The sequence below is a fragment of the Lynx rufus genome, unplaced genomic scaffold, assembly GCF_022079265.1.
Source record: "Lynx rufus isolate CCGP_SWC_20201006 ecotype Redwood Valley unplaced genomic scaffold, mLynRuf1.p SCAF_3, whole genome shotgun sequence".
NCBI lineage: Eukaryota > Metazoa > Chordata > Mammalia > Carnivora > Felidae > Lynx > Lynx rufus.
The window spans coordinates 5,552,132-5,567,848 of NW_025814845.1; positions in this window are offsets into that span (position 1 = coordinate 5,552,132).

The following is a 15,717-nucleotide window of genomic DNA, read 5'->3' on the forward strand; positions in this document are numbered from 1 at the left end:
AAATGTGAGCAGAAGCGCATCACTAGAATGTAGGATATTTTATTCCTTTATTATTATCATCATTTAATTAAAATAAACTTAAAAGCTAATTACAAAGGGGAAAGAAAAGTGGCTTGAGCCTTAAAATAAGGGTAATTATTAGAAATATCTGAAATACAAAATTGAGAATGCATAGCGTGTGTGCAAGTTAGAAATAGCATATATGTTGCATAAAGACCATAGCTTAGGTAACCCTAAGATGAGGGTTTGCTTTTTGCTCACATTACTCATGTACTATTTGAGCTTGAGTACATTATTTAGGCTTTCTAACCTCTATTTACTGCTCTATGAAAGGGCAGAATTTATGTATATACATATACACACACAGACACATATATACATATTATATATGTACACATATATACATATTATATATGTGTACATATATACATATATAAATATGTGTGTATATGTCTGTGTGTGTGTATATATATATATGTATATATATATATACGTGTGTGTGTGTATATATATATATATATATACACACACACACATATATAACTGTGCCAAAAGGAAAAAAAATAGCTCAGTAAAATAAGGTGGGTTTTTGTTTTGTTTTTAATGTTTTATTTACTTTTAAGACAGAGAGAGACAGAGCATGAGCAGGGATGGGGCAGAGAGAGAGGGAGACACAGAATCTGAAGCAGGCTCCAGGCTCTGAGCTGTGAGCACAGAGCCCGACGCGGGGCTCGAACTCAGGAACCGTGAGATCGTGACCTGAGCCGAGGTTGGACGCTTAACAGACTGAGCCACCCAGGTGCCCTTAAAATAAGGTTTCGATAGTTAGAATTAATCTTATCTACATGTAACAAAATGGAAGGCGGGGCACCTTCAGTTAAGCATCTGACTCTCGGTTTCAGCTCAGGTCACAATCTCATGAGTTTGTGGGTTCAAGCCCCGCGTCAGGGTCTAGGCTGACAGCACATGGTCTGCTCAGGATTCTCTCTGCCCCTCTACGCTCTTCCTCTGCTCACATGCTCCCTCGCAAAATAAAATAAATGAACTTTAAAATAAGAAATGGAAGGCTGAAATAACAGTGGCATCCGAAAGGCATGTTTTCTTTTCTATGAAAGAAATGTGAGGGATGGGCAGTCTAAGGCTGGTGTGGTCACTTTGATCCTTTTCTTTATTTATCCTCAGGCAGGTTTCCATGCTCAAGATTAATTCACAGTCCCAAGTGCATGTTAGAGCCCACATTCCATGTAGCAAGACAGAGGTCAGGGAGAAGACAAAAGGGGCCTCTTCTCAGGTAAATCAGTTTCCTAAAATATGGCTTTAACGCAAATTCCACACAATATATTTGCATATGTCTCATTGGCCAGGACTGAATCCCCTCCAGGGCTGCTGTGTCCCATTCCTCCTGCTGAATCTCTCAGGCTTTCCAGCGGGGAGAAATTCTAAGTAGCTAAAGGGTGCAGGTACGTACCTTAGAGCAAAGCATGGGTAGTGTATATTACAAAGGAAAGGGTTTTTTTTTTTTTACTCCTTTTCTTTCTTTCATATAATGGAAATTATATGTTCCATTTCTCCTTAAAGTAACCTCTTTGTGTCGTTAACCCACATTAACACTTCTCCTACCTCAGGATGTGGGGGACGGGGTGGTGGTGGTGAGTGTGTATGTGTGTGTGTGTGTGTGTGTGTGTGTGTGTGTTGTGTATGCATGTGCACAAAATATCTGGCTGTTTCTGAGACTGATCCTTCCTGAGAATGCTTCCCACCCGAACAACCCACCCTGTTGTCCCTGAGGGTCACCCCCACATCTTGCTTGGGGCTTTGAATGTGAAACACCTTCCTCCGGAACTGATTCTTCCCAAATCATGTCGGTGGAAATGGTACACCTCATAAAAACGCTATCTCAGATTTCACTACCATTCCTCCGTCCTGTGTCCATTTTTGTGTTTATTAATCTTACACCTAACATTTTCCTTCTCTGTCCCCCTCAAAGAGCTTCGTTTGTATACATTTACCTTGTGGACCCCTTCAGAATTGACATCACTTTATATTTAGTTGGGTTCACATCTGCACCCCGCTCTTCATGTTGAGTTGAGTCATTGAGAAGAGGGATATTGTCCCCAACATTTCTGTTTTCTCTATGTGCATAGCAGAGGGCCTGGCATGTGAGTTGTTTGCTCACAGCATGATCTGTAAATGTAGGTTAACTAAAACAAAAAACCCAAAAACAGTGGCCTTCAAACTTTCCAAGATAACTTCATCCAAAAATGTGTTTATTTTTTTACTGTAAAAATCAATTCAGAGTCATCAAATAAAATTTGTAAAACAGAAATATATGAGTTGGCTGGAGAGAACTCTCCCACAGTATGAATTCTACAGTGGTAACATATTTATTTAGATTCATTTTTCTGAACAATTTTAACATGATTATAATCATACTTTATAAATAGTAGTTATCCTGCAGTTCCCTTTAATATGAGAGATGCTTATAATTTATGACATCCTTTTTCACAGAAATTCAGTTGAAATCCTATGCAACACTCCATTGAGTATATATACTATAATTGTTTAATTATTCCAATTTTGTTGGTCATTGGAGTTGTTTCGAATTTGTTACTATTATGAATAACTATGCTAAATGTTTTTTAATGTAATGGTATTTCCATATTTAAGATTATTTCTTTCAGATAGAATTTCAGAAATGTAATTGCTGGGTCTAAATTTAATAAGCTTTTATTACTTTATTAATACATATCTCTAAAAGGCTTTTCATAAATGTCGTACCAATTTTCCCACCCACAGTTTATTTTACATCACCCTTGCCTCATTAAAAATGGTGATGAAGAGGGTTACGATGATGATGTTAATGATGATGATTTAACGATTCTTTTACTGATTATTTACTAATTTTACTGATTATTTCCTGATTTTACAACTAAATGTAAGATTGTTAGCACCAAACTGTAAGACTCTAACCATAGCATATTTATTTTATTTATCGGTGTTTAGTTTATTTTATCAGTAGTAAAATGGGTCTGATTTATGTGAGAGGCAAAGTAGGAGGAAAAGAAAGAGGAAAAGTAGGAGAAAGGAGAAGAATACATAAAATAAGGAGGTGTCTTGTGTTATCTTTCTTCCATCTTACGGAGTATTGATTATTCGTAAGCATTGGGACAAGTTTACCTTTTACCTATTATTTTTATCAGGAAATAATTGTCATTAAATAATCCCTTTAATGTATTTTATTATGACCATGACATTTAGAAACTTTGCATAGTGCAATCCATTAACCTCTCTATGGAATACAAGGAATTCTTTAAGGATAACTTTGGTCTGTAAGATGTCACTAAATAAAACTTAAGAAAACAATTTCATTTTTATTTTTTTATTTTTACTTCATTTCTTATTAAAATACATTTTAGTGCTTATTTATTCTTTGAGAATGAGAGAGAGCACGACCAAGGGAGGGACAGAGAGAGAGGAAGACACAGAATCTGAAGCAGGGTTCAGTCCCCAAGCTGTCAGCACAGAGCTCGACACAGGGCTCACACTCGGGGCTCAGACTCCGGGCTGGAACTCACGAACTATGACATCATGACGTGAGCAGAAGTCAGAGGCTTAACTGACTGAGCCACCCAGGCCCCCTAGGAAGCAATTTCATTTTTAAATAATACCTTTCATTCTCCAAGTATCTAAACTATTACCTAACAATTATTTTTTCAAGTTTATTTATTTATTAGAGAGAGAGAGAGAGAGAGGGGCAGAGAGAGAGAGGAGGGGCAGAGAGAGAGAATCCCAAGCATTGCTGGGATTCTTGGGATCACTGGGATCTCTCAGCTGCCAGCAAGAGCTGGGTGTAGGGCTGGAACTCACAAAGTACGAGATAGTGACGTGAGCCAAAATCAAGAGTCCCACGCTGTAAGAAGAGTCTCTTCTTACAGTTTGGTGCTAACAATCAGTCACCCAGGCGCCCCAACACTTATTTTGATAATAGCGGGCTGATTAATCTGAAGATGAATGCCATTAATGTTACAAGCTCCAAAGACATGCACATCCAAGTCTAGCTACTACAACTCTTCTCTTCGGAAGAAACAAGAGATTTGTACCTGTCCTCCTTTCCATCTGGATTCAGAGACTCAAAGACTCAGGAGAACTCCCATAAATGATCTGCTTATGACCTTCATCATTTCCTGTCCCAGTTTATAAACCTGGGTAGACAGAATAACCTGTCCAAATCTGAGTGCGAAAGTTCTAACTACCTTTTGAAGTGCTACAAGAAATGAATGAGAAGATAGTTGAGAAGAAACAGAAAAGGAGAAACCGTGGGAAATATCAAAATGTGTCATAATTCACGTGATCTTGAATTCCTGGCATGCTCGATCCTGAATACTACTGGCCAAAAGGGAGTTGGCAAAATAAATATAAGGCCTGGGAAAACAGACTCGAATAGAGACTGAACTTTGAAGATCACCCAAAAGGTAAATTGTGAGGTCTAGGAGGTGGGAGGGCAAACTTCCTATTTACCTAGACTTGATGTGGATTTGATTGTTCAGTGGTTCCCAAGCTTTCATTTGGAATGGGGCTCTGGTCTCTGGCTGGGGGGTACAAAGGTGTGGTCTTGGATTGGAGAATTGGTAAAACTCACATGGAAGGAAGTTATGTCCTCAAGTTGTCAGAAACTCAGGGTAGAATTCCAGTTCCAGAAGGGACCTTGCTTGCCAACAAAAATGTGAGACAGGATTGGTCAGTGAAGTGGGCAAAGTGGGTTAGTAAGCTCACAGAGTAGCATGGGTGGGGTTCAGAAGCTAGTACAGAGTTGAGTGTGTGTCTAATCTCCAGTGCCACAGGGCATTAGCAGAGATTGACTGTCAATACCAAAGGCTTGCAAATGCTGTATGAGAAGGAAGTATTGAGGAATTGCAAAAACCTTCATTTTTTTTGTTGCGTTCTAAGAATTCAATCACTGGCTACTTTTAGGGTGGTATGAGTAGAAGATACCGAGAGGCTAAAGTTTTACAGTTATTTTTATAATATGGTATTTACTATGGACTGAAGTATGTCCCTCTAAAATTCACATGTAGAAGCCCTAACCCCCAGTGTGATGGTATTTGTATAATAGGCCTTTGGGAGATAATTAGATTTATACACAGCCATTAGGGTGAGGCTTCTATGAAGGTGGGCCTGCCATGATGGGTTTAGTGTCCTTATAAGATAGACACCAGAGAGCTTGCTTCCTCTGTCTCTTACTACCCTCCACCCCACAAAAACACAAGAACAGGTCATGGGGCACACAGCAAGAGGGCAGCCACCTACAAGAAAAAAGAATAGCCCTCCAGAATCTTCCCATCTTGGCACCTTGATCTTGGACTTCCCAGTCTCTAGACCTGTAAGAAATTTATTTCTGGTGCTTAAGCCACCATTCTATGGTATTTTGTTATGGCACCCAAGCTAACAGAGTTTTGAATTACATATTTGACAAAGTATAGAACTTATTAATTTGGAGATCGTTTTCTCACAAGGAAAAACAACCATATAACTAGCTTAAAAAAAAAAGGAAAAGTTATTACCAGCATCACAGAAGTCCCTTTCATGTTCTCTTTCAGTCACCCCAACATTAACTATTCTCCTGACTTCTTCTCCATTGATTAGCTTTGACTGTTTTTTAAGTTCATGTAAAGGGAGTATAAAAGTCTCATTGATTTTGGTCAATGTTCAGGCTAGATTCAGGTTAGATTCATCGAAGTCCTCAGGTTCAATTGGAGTTTGGGTTTGGCTGTTCGTTTGTTTGCTTCATTTTTGTGGCTCTGTAGTTCTCCAATACCTGAATACACCACAATTATTTACACATTCTACTTTTGGTGTGTATTTAAGTTGTTTCCAGAGCTACTATTATTTGCTGAACTTCAATATTACTAATAGCCATAAATGTAAGAGCATTATCCCAGTGGATGTCTACCTGGGAATAGAATTGATGAGTAAAAGAGCATGACATATGCTTGGCCAGTAGAACTGGCCATATAACAAAGCAATTTCACCCATAATTATGAAATTGGCTACAGTATTTTTGCTTGCTTATTGTTTGTTTTTGTTTTTATTTTTTTAATGTTTATTTTTGAGAGAGAGAGAGAGACAGAGCATGAGCAGGGAAGGGGCAGAGAGAGAGGGAGACACAGAATCTGAATCAGGCTCCAGGCTCTGACCTATCAGCACAGAGCCTGATGCCGGGGTTTGAACCCATAAGCCATGAGATCATGACCTGAGCTGAAGTTGGACGCTCAACTGACTGAGCCACCCAGGAGCTCCTTGTTTTTGTTTTTTGTGGATACTTCATATTAGACTGAAGAAGTTCTGTGTTTCAAGCAGACTGAAGAGAAAGAGGGAATAAAAATATGCACACTTACTAATTTCCTCGGCCCAGAAATAACATATTACTTTTGTTCCATATTCTATTGGCTGCTAACATTTGGACAGACATGATGTGGGGCAAAAATACAGATAAGGGAAAATGGTCAACAAATTGGGTGTTACAGACTAACAAGGATTATAGTATAAGTAAAATGGCAGGCTGTTGGAGTGAGGAGTTGGGGAAGGCTGATAAGAAATCAGAAATGGGTTGCGTCAAATGATAGCTAATGAGGAAACAGTGAAGAATTTTGAATAAGGGAGTTACATGATCAGAGCTGTATTTTTTTTAATTAATTTGATAGGCCTATTTTATATGAACTGAGACTGAGACAGAAAGAAACAAATAACTTCCATATCTGCATAGTGTTTCTTAGGTGCCAACTCTGTTCCAGTCACTGTGATAGAACCTTGTGCGAGCTATTTAAGCTCTGTAACAACCCCATGGACAGATACTACCTTTTTTTGTCTGTTTGTTTAGTAATGAGTCTTTTTTAATTTTTTTTAATGTTTATTTATTTTTGAGACAGAGAGAGACAGAGCATGAATGGGGGAGGATCACAGAGAGAGGGAGAGACAGAATTGGAAGCAGGATCCAGGCTCCGAGCCATCAGCCCAGAGCCCGACGCGGGGCTTGAACTCATGGACCGTGAGATCATGACCTGAGCCGAAGTCAGACACTTAACCAACTGAGCCACCCAGGCGCCCCTGTTTAGTAATGAGTCTTAACAAAGTAAAGTGTTCAGAAGCACATGGCTAGATTCTATCATTGACAGTTAACTAAGATCTCATGACCAATGTCCAAAGAACCTACTTGCAGTGGTCATGTTGGAAATGAAAATGTGTAAGGAGGTGACAGCAACAGAGCAGAAATGAAAAAGAGCAGGACTGTCAGGTGGATTAGAAAATGGTGTTCCAGGTGCCCCATTCAGTGATCTTTCCATTTTACCACACATCCCCTTGGCAATTCCCGGTTCAGTTCCCATCCTATTGCTTTCTGATTCTAGAGTTGCAAACGGATTTATGTCAGTTGACTAGCAATTATTCAGAATGCACTTAGCCACTGAAATTTTCCTGTGGTCCGCGGGATTATGTTATGCTTATACAAGAAGCAATACATTAGCACAGATGAGCCAAAAAAAAACAGGATAATAAAATCAGATTGGAAAGTAGTCAATGGAATAGTCCAGCTGTTCCATTAAAAAAAAAAAAAATCAGTGTTCTTTCTAAAGGACTTTTAATTCGATTTTTTTTCAATATTTATAAGGCAAAAATGTTTTTGATATATTGCTCAGAAGGCCAAAATTTATTTCTTGCTGTCTGGTAATAAGGTTTGTGGATAATGCCTGCAGTTTCAGATAAAAGTTAAAATTTAAGTCAAGTATTTCGTATAATACCCAGAAGATGAAGAATCAAGGGGTGATGTGTCTGTATCAGAAAAATGAAAATTTCACTGCCCTCACTACTATTTGGATAGAGATTCATAAACCCCCAAAATTGCAGCTGGCCATAATGCTCACAAATTTAAGTAGGGTTTCTTCTTTCTTGCACCTCTGGTCTTTCCAGTAACCTTGGGAAGTTATCAGGCACATATATTTTTCCCATTTAGAAGATGAGGAAGGTGACTCTCAGAGGAGTTAAAATTTGTCTCTCACTGTATGTATAATTGATGATGGGGATGCATTTCAGAACCTGCCTTGAAGGGCATGGTCATTAAATTCGCTACATTCCAGCCTGGTATTTTGCGTTCCTTGATGAGCTCTGTGCATTCTGGAATCCTGGTAATAGTAGGATTCCCTGCATGTGGGAATGTGCGTGCATGTCCTACGATGAAGGCAATAGAACAGTTGTGAGTGAGGGAGAAAAAAATGAGCTAAAGGAAGATCTGAGTTTCAACCCAAGATCTAAATTCATGTCACTTTATCTAAAATGCAGGGAAATATGGTTTTGGCGAGCTGAACAATGGCCTCCGAACATTTCTGGGTCCCAATTCCAGGAACCAGTGGATGTTATCTTGTATGGCAACATAAAATTTGTAGATGTGATGAAGAATCTTAAGGAGGGGAGGTTGTCATGAATTATCCATGAAGTCTTTGATTCTAATTGCAATTATCCACATAAGAGGGAAATAAATTTTACTACAAGAGAACAAGGGGAACGAGGCAATGAGATCTCTGAAGCCAGATGTTACACTGCTGGCTCCAAAGATGGAGGAAAGGGCCAAGAGTCAACAAGTGCAAAGAATGCAGTCTGGAATCTAGAAAAGACAAAGATACACATTATCCCTTACGGGCTTAGGAGGGAGCATGGCCCTACTAACGTCTTCATTTCAACTCAGCGAAACTGATTTTGAACTTCTGACCTCTAAAACTGGAAGAGAGGAAGTGTTATTGTTTTAAGCCATCAAGTTTATGACAATTTGTTACAGCAACCATAAGAAACTAATTCTATGGCTTTGCAGGATTGTTAGTGGGATAAAATGATCTCCTATACTATAAGTAAATTCCAAGCAGGGGATGGGTGCCAGTGATGATAAACTAAATCCTCAAATTTCAGTCTAGCTGTCTCCTTCTCAGAGATCTAGACATAAACGAAACTAAAGATAAATAAATTCTCTTTATCACTATCTTCTTCCATAAAGTTCTTTCTCAATTGTCTACCCTTGAGAACTAAGAGATGTCATCAACAAACCTTAAGGGCTTTTTAAGATCTTTTTCAAGAAATCTTAAATGAAACTCAATCTATGTTGTCCATCCCACATTTCCCTTCTTTTGACTCTATCCTGACTCTATGAAACCTACCAAAGACAGAGTTACCTCCCAGGCCCTGCAGAACTCCCACAGAAGTCTGAGTTAGACAGGACAACCTCAGAAGAGGAACAGAACTTTGGACTATTCTCTCCTTCCCCTACACTGATCCGGAACATTAGCCTACTGTATTGACTTATCTCTATCCTTGACCTGTATCAGATACATCCCATACATTCTTCCCATGAATGGAATGGCAGAAGATAGGAAGGAAGGAATTTGGGAGAAATCATGTGGCCACCTAAGAGAGTGGGAAACACCTAGCACAATGTCAATGTTCCTTAAGTGGCAATACTCATAACTTCCCTCTTTTGTATCTGCTTTCTATAAAATTCTTCTTGAGAACCAGATACATATTGTGAAGTTTAATTACCTTGAAGTAGACTCTCTATGCTGCTGAAGTGTGCTAATAGGATTAAAACTTGATTCCTTGATTCCATAGCTCCAAGAGGTGTTGTCCTTTCATAAGCAGACACATGTCTTGGTATTTCTGTGCTAATGCATGCCTGTTTTAGAACATAACTTGTCAACTAGAGTAACCCTGCTACCACACCCTACCAGATAGAATGAACCATACTTCTAGCAGTCTTTCTTTTTTCTATTAAGTTTATTTATTTATTTTGAGAGAGAAAAAGTGTGAGTGGGGAGGGGCGGGGAGAGAGAGAGAGAGAGAGAGAGAGAGAGAGAATCCCAACCAGGCTCCTCACTGTCAGCACAGAGCATGATGCAAGGCTCAAACTCACAAACCATGAGATCATAACCTGCGCTGAAGTCCGACATTTAAGTGACTGAACCACCAAGGTGCCCCCTAACAGTCTTTCCAAGCAAATTACCTTTGACCTTAACAAGTCTTTGGATACTTGGAATTGAAGAACCTACTCCCATTGTCAGGATCAACCCCCACAATGGGATCACGTTTCCCAGCTCCTTTCTTGTTACCATAGGTGTCCTATAACTTTAAGTTAAGTAGAACTACTAAGGTTCTTTGTGCTTCACAATGTACCTTCTTCATTTTGCCAACTGGAGTTCAGATCTTTCAAAAATTTGGAATTTTAAAATTTTGTGTATTAACAACATTTGCCTTGGCATGGGATTTGAGGGAACATTGGCTTTAATTTCAGTCTTTCTTTGCTGGCTATGCAATACTGAACATATCCACTAATGTTACAAAGTTTACCCTTGCTTTAATGTAAACAGTGGGAGCAGTACTAATTTCTGTGGTGGGTATTGTTAGAAATATATGGGGCATCGATCATGTGAGTACTTTGAAATGTCTAACACACTAAAATGGGTAACTGTCTTCCTCTTCCATTGCCACAGAAACACCTGAAGGAAATTCTCCCTCTGCTAGATCTTATTTCTAGTATAACAACATGGTTGAAATCAATCAGGTACACTTTCTCTGTTCTTTTCCTTTGCCTCATGGAGGCCCACATTGCTTTGAGTGCAACCCATTTGTTACCACTAAAACTAGAACTCTTGTTTTTTGGAATCACCTTTGTTGAAGATGATTAATCTTACGTGTAGGGTTAGTACTCTCACAAGTGAAAATTTTAATTATCATGTGTTTGGTGTGACAATATTTCACATTTAACATTCTTCCCTTTGAGATGTGAGTTCGCTGTCCCCTTCCCTGGAATCTGGCCTCTCTGACCTGACCAATAGATCATCAATGATGGAAATGGCCAGTTTTGGGTCCGGGCCTTAGGAAATGGTCAGTTTCCACTTCCTGCTTTTGGAGCACCCACTCTTAGAACACAGCTGTTATGCTGAGAGGAAACCACATACAGAGGTGCTCTGGCCAACAGCTCTAGTTCAACAGCATCAACCACCAGACACATGAGTGTGTGCCCTCCAGCCATAGAGGAATCTTTCGCCTTGAACTCCCCAGGCTAACTGCGAAGGAGCAAAGATGGACTGTTCTTTTTAAGCCCTGCCCAAACTGCAAACACATGAGAAAAATAAACGATTATAATTATTTTAAGCCGCTACATTTTGGACGTTTCTTTATATAGCGATAAAAATTTGCAGAAAAGATTTTACGAAAAAAGACTAAAACATCTGCCAACTCACTTTAGAAAGGAAGGCTTTCCTGTTACAATAATTGCCTGTGGTGCTCTGGGAGACAGAGGGGGCACCATTTAACAATTTCGTGTATTTATGTGTAAGACAGGGAGAATTACCTAAGTCAGGTGAAAAATATAGTGTTGGGATCGAAGAGGAGGATGTATGTTCCAAAGTAAGGAAAAACTTACAAGAAAACACAGTCAGGGTTCAGAACCAAGGGGTCGGCAAGTCAAAGAAAACCAGGCGACATGGAAGAATGTTAATGAAATCGGCTCGTTGCAATGTCACCAGAGTAAATATCAGACACTGTTGGCTTTTGCCTACAGTACCTCTCGTACATGTTTCTCATGCCTAATGCTTCATGATGGCGAGGCAGGTCAGATTTATACAAAAAAACTTACCCAGACAACGTTCATGTTCAAGGTACATTATGGCATGCATATGCCAAGAATATCCATCGTGCTAGGCCCAACTTTGTGACTTTGCAGGAAGCAATTGCTCTTTACGGCACAACCTACATTTTTCAATAACACAGCAGGGATCTTGACCTATAAAAGTGTGCCCCAGAGCAAAATAGATTTACAGTAAAAGGACAAGATGTTGCACTCAGCAAAACAATAGCTACCGTTTCTAGAGTTATGGGCTGGACTGAAGTGCCAGATCAGTCAACCTACCATGGTGATAAAAAAAAAAAAAAAAGACTTACAAGAAATATTCATTGAGTAGATGAGGGATCAGAAGACAGAGTTAAAAATGTTTTGAATGGCTTGAGCCACTTGTTAAGCCATTTGACCCATTCTGAGGGCTTCCAAATCTAAATTTATTACATAGAGACATATTTTTGCCAATCGCCCTGAATGATGTTGAGAGACAATGAGGACTGAGAGCCAACAATCTCAATTTTGAATTCTTGTGGGCCACAGGATTCAGTTACTTGGTGTCTGTGTGTCTTTAGCACATATCAAAAGTTAACAGAAATCCCTTCCCTTTCTTTCCCCATCCCCTGTCTGTGACAGAGGCGGAGATGTACCTCTCGTCTCGCTCTTCAAGAAAAAACTTGTTGACAGGCTGTGTGGATGATGCCTCACTGGTACCTGCCAACTGTAACTCCTTCAGTTCTGCCTTAGAGTTCGAGCTCCGGTCACATCTTCCTTGAGTGAGCAAGCTTGTCACGCAAGGGCCGGGACAAACCCAGCACTCATCTGAAGAGCAGTGTTTGCTCCAGACCTCTCCACTGGGCTGGCAAAGACGTCAAGATGCAGGTTTTTCCCATTATCTGCAAGCAGAGTGCTCCTTTGAAACCTTCCCTCAGCAGAAATGGCATAAAGTGAAGAAGCAAAACCCCCACCGAGCTCTGGCAGAGATGCTGAGTGTTGGTCCTGGGGAAGGAGCTGGGCAACATCACTCTGGCTTCTGGGATGCAGGCAGCATCTCTACGAAGGCTCATCTCCCTGCGAAAACAGTGCAGGACACGAAGTTTTCTTCTCATTTTTTTTTTTTTTGGAAAAACAAAAATCCTCTTTAAGTTTCTTTCAGTTCGCAGAAATGGGTACTAATGCCGGGCTTCTGTAAAAGAGAAGACACATGGGGTGAACTTCTGGGACGTGGGACACCTGCGTCTACCTCCCATCCTAAAGTTGGCATCACGTGGGCATCCCTGCAAGGTAGGCACATTTCCTCTCAGGTGCTCCTCCCCGGTGAATCTTTTGTGCTCCTAACGCCATTTCGGCATTAGCTTTCCAAAGCTCCCAACTTGCAGACCTTTTTCTTCAACTTCCTGAACAGTTTAAACTTAAAGCTCTCAGGAAGGCCAGGAAAGGTAGTCATGCACCTAGAAAGGCATCTTGTGAAGGATGTTGAGGAAGGTGTCTGCATGATGGGCTATCATGAAGAATTGGTCAGCTGGTGGGGAGAGCATCCATGTCTGCAGATGGCTCAGCTTAGGATTTCAGAACCCAAGCAGGGTAATGAGAGCATCCGCTTGAACGAATGTCCTTGTGTTGGAGCACAAGTAGGATAAGGGAAGGGTCCATGCTGAGTGAGGTAGTGGAGAGTGAGAAGTCCTGTGTAGGGGGACCAGAGTCAAGGGGAGTGAGGAGGGCATCCACGTGGATGGGCATACCAACCAGCTCAGGAACACAGAGCCCAACCAGGGTGAGAACAGAGTGCTAGCTGGCATAGCAGGTGTGGGAATTCAGAGCCTGAGGAAGGTAAGGACGTACCCACACAGCGTGCAGACTGATGAGGTGAGGAGACTATCTACACATGAGTGGCCTTGGGCAGAGCAGAAGTGCTGAACAGGTTAAAGTGTCCACGCAGGCAAGGCAGTAGCAATGGCAATGTGAGATTGGTGGTCTAGATGGAAATTGACTAGACAAATATGTGTATTAAGGAAAGGAAGAGCTTCACTATCAGAGAAACAGTTTACAAATATGGAAAGAAAAAAAGTAGACTAAGCCCTATGTTGTTAGAGAGCAATCATTAGATGAGAAATATTGGTGTCAACTCTTGCATTTATTAATTTCCATATAGCTCTGTGTGTATGATTGCAGGTATCTCATAGATCTAAATAGGCATCTATCATATACACACACATGCTCAAATATCTATCAAAAATCTATCATCTATCTATCATCTATTATCTATCTATCTATCTATCTATCTATCTATCGTCTATCTATCGAGGGAGAGAGAAACACAAATGTATCTTAACTCTGTCCACTAAAAAGCCTACACAAATATTTCCAGTCCCACATGCTCTCCTAAAATGCCGCCATTCTCTCATTAATAAAAAAAATGGAGTCTTCTTCTCCTCGTTTTGAAATTATATAGGGCTTTATGGCTGCTTCAACAAAGAAAATTTCTGAGTTCAAAGGCTAGGACATAAACGGGAGTACAGTTTCCACCTGGCATTCTGTTTCTTGAGATGCTCACCCTTCAAACCCAGCTACTATGTTGTGAGAGGTTTGGACCTCATGGAGAGCTCACTTGTAGGTGTTCTGCCTGATAGCCCCAGCTAATGTCGCAGTCCGTAGTCCTCATCAGCCACTCTACATGTAAGTGAGTAAACTTCAGATGACTTTGAACCTGCTTAGCTGACACCCAGTGGAGCGGAGAGATGCTGTGCCTACCCAACCCTGTCCAGAGTACATATTTGTGGGCAAAATAAATGTGATTTTTTTTAAACTGACTTTGGGGATGGTGCATTATGAAGCAATACATAACTGAAACAGTTGTCAAGCATTCTGTTTTGAACAGTTTTTTTTTTCCTTTGAGATCCCTTTTATATATCCAATAAAATATTGGCACAGGTGGAATGGCTTCGGGTGAGGTTAAAGAGTTAAGAAAAGATTTGGGGGGCATGTGACATCTTTGTCATTTTATTTTAAAGGCAATGAAATTATTGGAATACCATTTTCGAAACGTTGCCTCCAGCTATAGAAGAGAAAGTGTATTGGAATGATGAGAAAAGCAGAGCCTAGTGAGAAGCCCAGCGAGGTAGTCTTATCGAGAACTGACGGTGGCTTGAACCAGAGTGATGGAAATCCAGTCCAGATGGAAATATGTAAAAAGGTGGTCTGTAAGGATTTGAAGGCTATTGTGAATATCATAGCCAGTATCATAATTGAACACCATATTCATACTGCTTTTTCACATACAAGTGTATGCTGTTCATCCACTGATCTATGGACAAAAGTTCACCTTCAACTTCAGACTGTAATAGAATTAAAAATGTCATGATTAGCAGGACAAAGATCATTGCTATCAACTGGTACTAATCATCTCTAGCCTAATAGAAAGACCAATCGAATACATGTCGATAAAACTGAATGCTACTCTGTTTTTACCACTTAATATCTCTAAGTCCGAATTTCTGCACTGTAAACGATAGAAACAATGCTATTTGCCTTTTAGGTAAAGGTTAAGTAAATTCTCTAAACAGCCTAAGCTGGTGCCTGGAACAGAGTCAATACTCATTGTATGTCAACTGGATCTGAATTTTAGGAGCTCTGAGTAAAAGTCAGAATATATGATTGGAAAGTATAGGTCCTGGCTTCATATGTGTACCTGATGTTCATTCCAACTCTGCTCTGCTAACGTTCCAGTCAACAGCCCATGAGGACCTCAGTAGGACCGCAGGAGGTCGATTGAGCAGACGTCACTGGGACGCTTGAGGCCACCACGCAATGATGATGGAGCTAGAGCTGATGTTAACAGAAGAGAGATACCCCCCATCGTAATCCTTTCTTCAGGCACAAAATGATTTTATTTCAAGACTGAGACTTGCTTGCACTGCCCGTCTAGGGTGACCCTCCCACACACCCTGGCCCATCAGGCAAGAGATGAAAAGTTAATCCATCACCATATCGGCAGCCTCTGGCCAAGATCCTCCTGAAAATCCTCGCCTGGTTGCTTTGCAGATATGGGGACACCTCCAGAGATAAAC